This window comes from Rattus norvegicus, chromosome 8 (assembly GCF_021556685.1).
Source record: "Rattus norvegicus strain SHRSP/BbbUtx chromosome 8, alternate assembly SHRSP_T2T, whole genome shotgun sequence".
Taxonomy (NCBI): Eukaryota; Metazoa; Chordata; class Mammalia; order Rodentia; family Muridae; genus Rattus; species Rattus norvegicus.
Genome location: NC_141541.1, coordinates 60,120,557 through 60,133,853, shown reverse-complemented (window position 1 = coordinate 60,133,853; position 13,297 = coordinate 60,120,557). Strand labels below are relative to the sequence as shown.

At 41.3% G+C, this 13,297-nt stretch overlaps 1 long non-coding RNA gene across 1 annotated transcript in view; it reads left to right on the top strand.

Annotated features, from left to right (window-relative positions):
* The window catches only part of LOC148004131 (uncharacterized), an 876,089-nt gene that overhangs the window by 616,988 nt on the left and 245,804 nt on the right, over positions 1 to 13,297 (top strand). The gene's annotated exons all lie outside the window — the stretch shown is intronic.

The following is a 13,297-nucleotide window of genomic DNA, read 5'->3' as shown; positions in this document are numbered from 1 at the left end:
AGGGAACTCACGGAGGGCGTTTCCAGCGCCCCCGAGGTGGAGCTGTTCCCAGGAGGAGGGGGAACCGGGCAGCCGCTCCAGGGTGTAGTTCGGTGCTAGGCTGCAGGATCCCGGGCTAGGAGAGGGAAATAGGCCCAGTGTTTGCAACAAAAGAACATTAATTTATGCGGATTTTTAACCAACTAGAAAGGCTGGCTGGTTTTAATTTTGCAGTGTTTTTTAAGTTCCATCAAAACGTCAGTGGGTATAACCCCATAATGAGATCGGATTATTTGATGGTGGTGGTGTTAGCAGTGATACTCCTTGGCAGTTAGAAGGAGTAGGTTAGGAAGAAAAAGTTGGAAGTAGGGCCCAAAGAACAGCCAACCCTAAATTATTGTAGACTTGGAGAAAGTTAACAGTCTGACCATCATCTCACTGTATCCACTCACTAGAGAGACACAGTGGCTGGCTTCTTCTGAGGTTATCTCGGTGCTGCCAGCCCTTGGTACTTTCTGCTGGGATTTGGAGTAACACTTGGTGTAACTTGTACACACAGCAACGGTTCAAACCTTACTAGCCTGCTGCATTCCATTTACAGTGCTTAACTCACTATCTCTTTCGTAAACGAACTTTCAATACAAATATGACGCGAGTGTACTTAATTCTTACAGGATAAATAAAGTCATCTTCAGGGCAATCTTAGACTTGCCTTTGCCGAGACAGTAGCTTTTCCAGGGACTCTGCAAATCCTTTCACTAAGCTTCCTCTTCATCGAGCTACCACCATCACCCTCAGAGACCTCACTAAACAATTAAAAAGCCCCGAGAGACTCCAGGTTAATCTCAGAAGTCTTTAGATTGCAAATTCCTCAAGGATGGGAACCAGGTGTGTGCTTTGTAACCAAACAGGTTTATGTGGTTCTTAGAGACCACCAAGAGAATACTTGCTTGACCCCTCTCTCCACGGGTGCAACACAGATAGGGGCAGTAAAAATGTTATGTGAATCCCTAAGTAGTACACTAGTCAAACTGAAGTGGGTGGGACACTTTGCAACTGAAAATGGAGCATTCACTCTTGGTCTTATGTTCAGAACAGTGAAGTGCTTTCACGTGACTACCTCCCTCAATGATTACAACAACCCGGACTCAGGGTAAAAGCTATCATTGGCATTAAAGTAAACTAAGGAATAAAGGGGAGCTTCAAAAAAAGTTATTCGTCAATGTAACCTGGCTAGGAATTGGCGGAGCCATGACCAAACCCAAATGCATGTTTGACTCAAAAGCCTTGATCTTATCCTGTCCTGCAATAACAGATGCAACCCAAGTTGTAACATCTCAGTGTCTATCATATTAGTAAATAAGTAAAAGAATTCAAGCTGCTAAGATCAAAAGGGTACTCTCAAATACTGTGAATGGGGGTGTGAATGGAAACAAATACTTTAGGAAGCAATTTGGTGGGGTGAGTTCATAGTTAAGAAGGTCCGGGAGCTGGGGATTTAGCTCAGTGGTAGAGCGCTTACCTAGGAAGCGCAAGGCCCTGGGTTCGGTCCCCAGCTCCGAAAAAAAAGAACCAAAAAAAAAAAAAAAAAAAAAAAAAGAAGGTCCACAACTCAAAACACATAACTCCATATTTGGGATTCTTTGTGAAGGAAATACTCTGAAATAGACTAAAAAAGTCCATCACAATAATACCTATTAGATACAAAAATTAAAGAGGGAACACACATGCCATTGCTTTATTTTGCTCTTCGCATCAGATATTAGCACTTTTTAATGAAGTATTAAATATTCAGTCAAAATATTCCAAAGCCTTCAATGCTGTGGTGTTGGTAGATGTGTCCTCCGGTGCTGAGAACTGAATTTCCTTGCTAAGCAAATGTTCCTCCACTACCCAAAACCTACCCCAAACAGTTCAGCTTCAGAGGAGGAAAGAACCAAACATATTTCATAAAACAGTCTTGTTCTGGAAAGATACCTGATATTATTCAGTAGTTATTGAGACATATTTTTAAACAGCATATAAGATGTTTGAAAATCATAGCCAGGTTTAGTGGCATACATCTTTAATCCAAACACTTGGGATGTAGAAACTGAGTTCAAGGCCAGCCTGGTCTGCAGAGTGAGTTTCAAGATAGCCAGAGCTGTATACTGATGCCCTGTCTCAAAAGAAAAATGCAAATCGATATATTGCCAGGATGTCTACACTACACTTTTACTAGACTTCACTGCAGTGTGTTCTTTGTCATTTCAGGAACTCCAATTTTAATTTAATCTGGAATTTTAAAGCATTGGTCTCACTAGCACACATAAAAGTACTTCCTGAAATGAAGAAAATATATTTATTAAGTGAAGAAAATATTTTATAGATGAAGGTTTTTTGTTCTTTTTTTTTAAAAAAAAAAAAAAAAAAAAAAACAAAGCTACAGGCCCCTTGCTAGTTTAATTGAGGCTGGGGATCCTGCCTTCTGCTTAGATAACGAGGAAAGCAAACAGTGCTGTATAATATGGCTGTAATAAATGTTTACACACAGTGTTTAGGAAGACAAAGAAAAGAGCAATTAACTCTGTCCAGAGAACACCACAGAGGAGGTGAGAGGAAAGTGATGTGTAGAAGTTTCCTCAGAGAAGCCAGAAATACAGCAACATATGGTTGATATTCTGAGGGGAGTTTGGAGGGGGCGGTTAAAAAGGTAAGTAGGGCAGTACAGAATTTTTCCTTCCTAAGACACAGAGGAATGTCACATGGGAGTAACCACCAATATCTGATTGGATTTAAGGCCCACTCCAAGAGATGGAACCCATCCCTGACATTGCTTGTGTGGCCAAGAGCCTGACACCAGAAAGAACCTAGGGAAAAAACCACTACTGTTAACTACTGTTCTGCTAAAGGAATGAAACTACAAAATCACTCCTAACTATATCCTACTATACTCATAGATCAGTGACTTGCTTAGCCATCACCAGAGAGGTTTCCTGCTGTAGTAGATGTGAATAAATACAGAGACCCACAGCCAGACACTGCACAGAGTGAGAGACCTTGACATACTCAGTCCTAAACATAGGTATGTCTCCATCAAATCCCTCCCCACAGGGCTCAGGGAACCCTGTAGAAGAGAAGGTAGGCAGATTGTAAGGGCCAGAGAGACTGGAAGACACCAAGGAAACACGCCTTCTAGAAACAGGACTCCCAGAGATTAGCAGCATGCTCATGGCCTGCACAGGCCTGGATAGGTGTGCCCCAGGTAGGGTCCCAGAACAGAGGAGAAATGAACAGAGACCCCCATCTTTTTTTTTTTAACCTTATAGGTCTTTTGTGTATTTTATGATCTTCAGTTTTGTGTTTTGATGGGATTCCTGTGTAAGGATGTGTGTTTCTGTGCCTATATGCTTCTTGTATTTCTTTGGCTCATTTTCCTTTGTTTTGCCCTAATCCAGCTTGTTTTATTATTATTCTTCAGATGGTTGTTTGTTTTCTAATGAAAGACAGAAAGGGTGTGGATTTCTATGGGAGGAGTTGGAGAGGGGAAACTGTAATTAATATATGATAAAAATCTGTTTTCAATAAAATTAAAATTTAGAGGGAAAAGAGGAATAACATGATCCACTTTATATTTTAGTAAGACATCTGGCAATGATGTAAACTGTGTGGTTCTGTGACAATTACATTTACAAGGGACACCTTAGACAGTTTGGCTACAAAGGCCCACATGGGCAGTCAGGAGCATGTGAATTTGGGAGGTGGTAAGGGTTCAGGGGAGGAGTTAGAATTTGCTAAAGAATTGGGGACAGACTGGAGAGAAAGAAGAGATGCATTAGTGCCTTCAGAGTTTCTGGTCAGTTTCCAGAGGGCAAATACTCACAAAGAAGAAATGGTAACACTGACGGAAGAGGCTCATACTGGTCAGCCTTAGTCAACTTGATACAATCTAGAGTCACTCAGGAAGAGGGACCCTCACCTGAGAAATACCTCTGTTATTTTGGTCTTTAGGAAAGTCTTTGGGACATTTTCTTGACTAATGATTAATTCATGTGGAAGGCCAGCCAGTCACTATAGATGGTGCCATCCTGGTCCTGGGTAGAATGGAGCAGGGCCCATTTGGAATCGTTCTTTATTTCTATCAATCTATAGGAAAACTCTTATAATATCCAGGGCCCTTGATGTCCTGTCAGCAGCAGAGAGGGATGTCTTCAAATCCCTTGCAACTGGGACCCACTAAAGTGCTATTTTATTTAATACCCATTTTCAACTTGATTACATTAAACATGGAGGATATTCTCACAGGGGCCTTTCCAGAAAGGATTAACAAAGAGGATAAGACCTTCTCAAACGTGGGTGGCAATATCCTATGTGCTAGAATCCTGAACCTAACGAAAAGGAAAGGGAGAAAATAGGCTGATTGCCAGCACTCACCCTCTCTGCTTCCTCATCCACCCCAGTGGTTCCTAACCATCCTAATGCCATGAGCTTTTAATACAGTTTGTCATGTTGTGGTGACCCCCTCCATAAGATTATTTTCATTGCTGCTTCATGTTATGAATTATAAATATCTGATATGCAACCCCCATGACTGGGTCGCTTGACTCACAAAAAGTCATGCGTGAGAAGTTGAGAACTGCTGATCTAACCAGACGTGAGGGTGTGTTTCCCTGCTCCTATCTTTGTGCTTTCCATGTCAAAATGGACTACACCCTCAAGTTAGGAGCCCACATCAATAAGAATAACAATACAAGCAGCACTAGCCTTTCATTTCCAGATGGAATAGGATGTCAACAACTGGACAAGTGACACTGTCTCCACTGTAAATCTGAAGAGGACCTGAGCAAAGCATATTTCTATGGAAAACCCTTTTAGGCTCACAATCATGTCCTAGAGGAATCCATGATGTCCTAAAATTTGCCTCTGACACTCTTACTATTGTTGGCCACTTTCCTACTGAGACTCACCAAGCGGATCTAGGAAGCCTGAAGGAACTACGTTTTCTGATGACTACCAGCCTCTCCCAGCCAGCACCATATCAGCCTGCCTAGCATGGCTCTGTAGTACATTCCTTTCTGTGCTATATGGCCATCACTATCTGTGGAGTACAAAGGAACTCAGGTCACTCTAAATGTGATGTGGCTGCTGGACTGTGAAGCTGTATGCAAGTGTAGCACCATCCCCATGATCATGATCCCTCCCTCTGTAGAGATCTGAGGAGATTGAAAGGAACAGCAGGAACTTCATCAAGAATGGACTGTACTGACTCTAGTCACTGATGCTTAACTCTGCTCACTAGTCTATAGGCACACAGATGATTTCTGTGCCTATATCTGCTGAAGACAGAATTTCTGCAGAATGGTCTACAGTCCTCACTTCCCAAGCCATGGGTAAGTAGGAGCCACCACTGAAAGGACTTAAATTACTCTTCTGCAGACACTTAAGCAAAACTAAAAGAAGGGTATCAGGAAATAATCAGTTTCAGATAGATAAAGACTGAGAGACCAAACCAGTTGGAGTATCAGTTTTAAATTTCTGTGGAGAATCTAGGAATAAATGTATTTTCAACAACTGAAGTAGATGAACTATAAGGAGCTGTGGCAAGAGAGAGCAAAACAGTGAGACAGCCAGGTACAATCTCAGCACTTGAGAAACTAAGGCAGGAGGATCAGGAGTTCAAGGCAGCTGGGGCTACATGAGATCCTATTTTAAATGACAAAACAACAAGTAAAATAAATGCTTGCTAAATAAATGCACATGCTAAGACAAGTCTTTTCCCCACTTATTTGGAAAACACAGCTTTGTCTAAGCCAAGAATTTTAATAGAAATATTAGGTGTCAAATTAGAGCATATTCATATACTAAAATGGTTTCCCATTGAAAATTATTCACTATCCTTTTAAAAACTGTAACAATGAAGAAATATTTCTAGTTTTAAGCCTGAATATAGAAAACAGCCAAGAGAATTTGCACTATGAAAACAGCTCTCACTACTCACATTATCAGGTTTAAGCACACATATTCAATGTGTTCACCAATATAATATCCCTCAGTAAACTCAGACAAAGTAAAGAAAACTATCTTATCGCTGATTCTGTGTGCCGAGTAAGCCACACAAAGTTAATTGCTGATATGAGCTATAAAATTTCAGTGCAGTCAATAGAAGTATGAAGGTTAATGTGCCTGAGTAAGTGTCAGAAAACCATAAGTCTATTCCTACCTTCATTTTCTCCCTATCTTAGGATCAAATTACATAAGTACATAATTTATGTGTTCACAGATATGAGCTTATTAGTCAAACAAAGGCAAGGTAGAAGTTATAACTTAATCCTCTCCATGTAGTGAAGGCAATAGTTTGTGATAAGTGACAATAAAATTTCAGAAGTAAGCAATAAATGGAGTGGAAAGAGGCTAAAGGAGGATGAACAAGCCTACCTTTATTCCCATTCCCTACCAACAAGTTACAAAGTGCCCCTGAAACATCTTACAGACAGTTCTGTCACCTACTTGCAAGAAATGTTAAAGGAAAAAAGCACAAGGCCTTTCCCGCATTTTGTTTAAAGATATCGCAGAGTTTTCAGGACTCAAAAGGTCTCAAAGAGCACCAAATCTTGTCTCCACAGTATTAACTCATCGTCTCATCAACAACGCTCTATGCCTCATACCGAGTGAGAAATTCATATAAACAATGGAATTTATAAAATACATAGTTTTATAAAGTATGCAGAACATGTATGTACATAGTCACCTTCCACAAAAACATCATAGCTGTAGACCAAAGTGGAGACTGGTTATGACTCTGTTAGCTTTGTGCATTATTGTACTTTCCTTCTCTTATGGGAGGGAGATAAAAAACTAAGCAAATAAATATTCCCCCGATGGTTGGCACTGAGAATTCTTGACAACTACTCTCTTGGGTGACATTTGGTTTCTTTTTACTTGTTTGGTTCTGTACAGCAGAATTATTTACTACTGAGGAAGGGTACTTAGGACTTCGTGAAGTGCCGAGTACAGACGATCAGAGCTTTAATGTAGTGCTTTTAAATATGGGGCTGGAGAGATGGCTCAGGGGTAAGAGCACTTGCTGCTCACCAGAGGACCTGGGTTTGGTTTGTGGCACCGACTTTGGGCATCTAACAACCACCTGTAACTCCAGCTCCAGGAGAGCCAACACTCTCCTCTGCCCTCTTTGTGCACCAGGAGACATGTCCTTATACATGCACTGACGCACACGGACATAAAAAAAATCTTTAAAAAGTATCAACAAAAATCCTCTACATATTATTTGATACATCTTTCTTTAACAGATAGAGCTCCCTAAGGGGCCTTTATTTGGTAAAAAGACGAAACTAGGATTGGCCGTGTGTACTGCGATCTAACAGCACTCTGCACACCCATTTATGTATTAAAATTTGATTGCCAACCTGGCAGTATTAAGAGATGAAGCTTGAGGAAATGATCGAGCTGTAAGTGTGCTGCTCTCGTGAATGGAGTTAATATCCTTATTTCTTACACTATTTGTTTATTTCTCTTTCCCCTTCTATCTCTCTGCCATGTGAGGGCACCATCTTTGAAACAGAGAGACCTAGTTTTTCCCATGCACCAAATCTGCTGTCACTTTGGTAGGAATTCCCAGCCCCCAACTATAAGAAATACAGTAATTATTAATTATCCAGTAATTTTAGTCAGCTTTCTATCACTATAATAAAATATCTGAGGCCATTGACTTACATAGAAAAAGGATTTCTGTTGGCTCACAGTTTTTGAGGTTCCAATCCACATAAGGTGACCCCAGTGAAGACGCAAGGTCTTGCATAAGCAATCACGTGAACAAGCTGTTCAGAAATAAACCAATAGCCTCAGTCAACCTGCCAGAGGATCACAGCCCCTGCCCACAGCCTGAATGTCACCCCAAGAAAACCCTGAACCAGAACTACCCAGCTGTCTTGCTCCTGAATCCCTGACCTATAGAAATTGTGAGATAATTAGTGGTTCTCTGATGGTTTGAACAGGAATGGCCCCCATAGACTCATGTGTTAGAATGCTTGGCCCATAAGGAGTGACATTATTAGGAGATGTGGCCTTGTTGGAGAAAGTGTGTCACTGTATGGGCTGGCTTTGCAGTCTCATATATGTTCAAATTAGGCTTAGTGTGGCAGTCTCCTGCTGCCTGCGGATTAAGATGTAGAACTGTCAGCTCCTTCTCCAGCACCATGTCTGCATGTATGCTGCCATGCTTCTCACCATGAAAATGGACTAAACCTCTGAAACTGTAAGCCAGTCCCAATTAAATGTTTTCCTTTATAAGAGCGCCATGGTCATGGTATCTCTTCACAGCAATAAAACCCTGAGACAGTGGAGTATTGCTGTGAAAGGAATGACCAAGTTCTAGTTTGGAAGAATGTGGACCTTGGGATTTAGATTTAGGAAGAAAGCAGTGGGGTGTTTTAAGTGTGGATTAATAAGCCAGACTGTTAGAACCATGGGAGACAGTGGTGCTGAGGTGATTGGAGGCCTGGTTCAAGAGGTTTCTGAGGAGAAGAATATTTGTATGTGGCCTAAAGACTATTCTTATGATATTTTGGCTAAGAATGGTATTTGTGACTACTTTTTGCCCTTGTCCACAAATTGTGTTTGAGCCAACTCAGCGGGGTTGCAGAAACCCAGGGAGAGACTAAACTGAAGAGATTTGGGTTAGTTGCATTGGCAGAGAAAAGTCTCAAGACAGCCTAGTGTCACCTCTGTCAAGTAGTGCTCGCCCTTGGGCAGATTTATAACACAGTGAAGCAATCTGAGCAAGGGAAATTATAAAATATACACTCTGAGGAGAAAATGAGTACCAGGTAATGGAATGGAGCTGAGTCCTGTGGTCAAGGAGATAAACAGATTAAAGAAAAGTGTGATATTAAATAGAATAAAGGGAGTAGTGATCTCAGGGCCACACCTCACTCAACTAAGCTTCCAACTTGCGAAAAGGAGTTAAAGGACAGCTTAGGCCCACGTGTGGTGTTATATGACTTCAATCCCAGCACTCAGGAAACAGAGGCAAGCAGATCTCTGGGTTCAAGTCCAGCCTAGTGTACAGAGCAAGTTCCAGGACAGCCAAGCTTAGGCAGTGAAGGAAAACATTGAAAACAGAAAGCTGGTCAAGATGTAATTGAATGAGGAGGCCATGTTCTAGCCCAAGCAAGGAGTAGAACTTGGCAGCTTCAGACACATGGTTCTGGCTTTAGAGTCAAGGATAGAAAAAGAGGGTTATAGAGTCTCCTTCTGTGACTAAGGAAAGCTGCTGAAGCAAGGCATGTATAAGGGATGTCCCTGCATGGAGGCCCAGACAGGCCATTGTGTGAGGCTGTGAAGGTGAAGCTTGGATTGCCCTGGAGACGGCAGAGATGTGGAATACCTACTGAGGAGAGCTACTAAAGGAGAGTGGAAACAGCTCAAGAAAAAAAAGTGTCTTGCACTCAACAAAGCTGAAAGGAGTTGGAGATCTGAAGAGGCTCTGACATCAGACGTGGAGATGTGAGTTGAGGTTTGCTCAGCTGGTTTCCAGTCTTCCTTTGGTACAGCATTTCCTCGCCTTTCTCTTTCCCCTTTTGAATGGTAATGTATATTTTGCTCCTTTCCTTACCTTTGGAATGGTGATATTATCCTGTGCATTGTATTTGTATATTTGTATATTTTATATTGCAAGTATATAATTTGCTTTTTATTCTGATTTTACAGCACATTACGGTTAAGAGATTGCATGTATCTCAGAAGGACTTTGAACTATGGACTTTTAAACAAAGTTTGAGACTGTTTTAGGCTATGGGGACCTTTGAAGTTTGACTGACTGTATTTCTGCATTATGGTATAGCCTACAAGCCTTTGGGGGCCAGGGAGCAGAATGTGGTGGTTTGAATAGGAATGGCCCTCATAAACTATATGAATCCTTGGCCTATAGGGAATAGCACTATTAGGAGGTGTGGCCTTGTTGGAGTAGGTATGGCCTTGCTGGAAGAAATGTGTCATTGTGGAGGCTGGCTTTGAGGTTTCATTTACGTTCAAGCTAGGCCTAGTGTTGCAGTCGCCTTCTGCCGCCTGCAGATCAAGATGTAGAACTTTCAGCTCTTCCCCAGCACCATGTCTGCCTGCACACTGCCATGCTTCCCACCATGGGCTAACTCTGAAACTGTGAGCCAGCTCCAATTAAATGCTTTCTTTACTAAGAGTTGCTGTGGCTATGGTGTCTCTGCACAACCATAAAACCTTAAGTTACTTTTTAAGTGATTATAGTTTGAGGTATGTTTTATATTGCAAATGGTAACCAATTAGTTTACCTGTAAGAAATTCTTACTTACGGGCTGGAGAGATGGCTCAGCAGTTAAGAGCACTGACTGCTCTTCCAAAGGTCCTGAGTTCAATTCCCAGCAACCACATAGTGGCTCACAACCATCTGTAATGAGATCTGATGCCCTCTTCTGGTGTGTCTGAAGACAGCTACAATGTACTCAGATATAATAAATAAATAAAATATTTTTTTAAACATTTATTTATTATGTATACATCATACAGCTTTCTGCCTGCATGTATGCACCTGCAGGCCAGAAGAGGGCACCAGACCTGATTATAGATGGTTGTGAGCCACCATGTGGTTGCTTGGAATTGAACTCAGGACCTCTGGAAGAGCAGACAGTGCTCTTAACCTCTGAGCCATCTCTCCAGCCCCATAAAATATTTTTTAAAAAAAGAAATTCTCACTTACAACAGGACACTCCTTGGTTTTGAAATGATTGAATTATATAAAGCAGTCCAGAAGCTTTTCACTGAAAAGTCATACCCATTTTGCAGAAATAGAAACCAAGACCACTGGAATTGGGTTTACACAAACCTTTCCTCTCTCCCTCTAACTCAGTGCAAGAGGTAAGGTCCATGCTCACACACCCCTCTCCTCACAAACACATCATAACCTATTACTTGGGCCTAATGATTTCAGCTGTTGCATCTGTCCTGCTATCTACATGACTCCCACCTGGACCCTTTCAGACTCCATTAATAATATCCTGCTTTTCCATGTTCTCTTATGTTCCATTCAATTAATTCTCATTACTGCATTCATAGTTAATTTGTTGAAAAACAATTATGCTGATCTCACATCTCCTTTGATCACTGCTCCCTCCATTTGTAGACTTCCCATCACTCATCACCGATTTGCGTTTGCTCTCCAAGCTCAAGCCACCCTTGCCTTCTTATTAGATTACATGTATGTCCACACCACACTCAGACTGCAAACATCTTCCACCTCTCTCTACCCCATTCACCTTGCTGGCAGCTATTTGTCCTTTAAATCTGAGTCATAACTCAAGACTGTGCTAAGTGCCCTTGTATAAAGCTCCGTGCACCTTTCCTTTATAATATTAAACACTCTTTGCTTGTTAACATTTAGCTGTAAGAGTTTACATGCAAGGACTCACAGTACAGGCTACTGCAGTTAGCACATGTATTCATTTGGGTTGAAAACATTAGGGTTAGGATAAACTACTGACTAGGAAGGGTTGTGTTTATTTTTATTGTACTAGTCCTTAAGAGTTAGTATAATAAAAAAACAAAAAGCTTGACCCGAGACCCGTATTCCAAATCCATAGCTACCATATAAAATCCTACTTTGTGCTATTTTTTCTTACATGACCCTCATTCATACAGAAGGCCTATTTCTTTTTTGAATAGATACTGACCTTTTTCTTTCCCAGAATTATATTCAAGTGTGATAGTTTAAGTAACAATGGCCCCCATAATCATATATTTGAATTATTTAGTTGTCAGGAAGTCGCACTATTTGAGAAGGATTAGGAGGTGTGGCCTTGTTAGAGCAAGTGTGTTGGTAGGGTGTACTTTGAAGTTTCAAAAGCCCAAGCCAGGCCCAATGTAGCTCTCAATTAGTTCTCCAGCCTGGATGCTCCCATGCTCCTGGCCATAATGATAATGAACTAACTCTGAAAATGTAAACAAACCCACAACTAAATGCTTTCTTTTATAAAAGTGGCTTGGCCACGATGTCTCTTCACAGCAGTAGAACAGCAATGGATGCCAGGCAAGCAGTCTAGAGCTGAAGCTACTGGTATCGACTTTCACCACTTTTGTGCTCTTCCACTCTCAACACATCCTTCCACTTCCTGACCAACGCTAGCTGCTCCAGCCTGTGCTATCATGTAAGCCATGAGACGAGAGACAGACAGACAGAGACAGAGACAGAGACAGCCGCTCCAGCTTGTGCTATCATGTAAAGCCATGAGACGAGAGACAGACAGACAGAGACAGAGACAGAGACAGCCGCTCCAGCTTGTGCTATCATGTAAAGCCATGAGACGAGAGACAGACAGACAGAGACAGAGACAGAGACAGCCGCTCCAGCTTGTGCTATCATGTAAAGCCATGAGACAAGAAAAAGAGACAGAGACAGAGTAACAGAGACTCATTCATTTCAAGACATTTCTCAGATTGTTTTCCTCCATCTATTTATACATATGTGTGTGTTTATATAGCGTTATTATATATAATATATTATTTATTGATTTTTATCTTAGTAACTGCAAATCAGGTTAGCTTTGTAGCTTTGTATAGGTTTCTCTTATTTGTCTGCTTGCGATTTATTTGTTTGCTTGATTGGTTTTCGTTTGCTTGTGTGTTTGTTTTTGTTTTTTGAGGTAGGGTCTTGATCTTTGAGGTAGGTAAGACCTAGGCTGGCCTTAAACTTGCAGTCTTCCTGCTTTAGTCTCTGAGTTCCTGGGCTTATAGACATTTACTACCAATTTTTGCCTTGGAATGACACAGTCTTCACTCTGAATGGTCATGCACTTAGCTAAAAATTGAAAGTACTATATGTGACTGTATGAGATGGGGGATGGGATTACACATTTTTGCCTATACATGTGACAGCCAGAGAACTTTGGATATCATTCCTCATGAGCCATCACCTTTCTTTCTTTTCTTTTCTTTTCTTTTCTTTTCTTTTCTTTTCTCTTCTCTTCTTTTCTTTTCTTTTCTTTCCTTCCTCATTTCCTTCCTTTCTTTCTTTCTCTTTCTTTCTTTTTGTTGTTTGTGTTTTGTTTTGCTATGTTTGTTTGACACAAGGTCTCTCTCTCACTGTCCTGAAACTCACCAGTTAGGTTAGGCTGGCTGGCCAGCAAGCCCCAGAGATCCTCCCTCTGTCTTCACTTTCCGAGCCCTGGAATTCCAAGCATGCACCACCACTCCTGGCTTTTTACATTCTAGGAATAGAACTCAGGTACTCATGCTTGCCCAGCAAGCATGATGTTTTTACCAATGAGGCCTCCTTCCAACTGAAAACTACTATTTT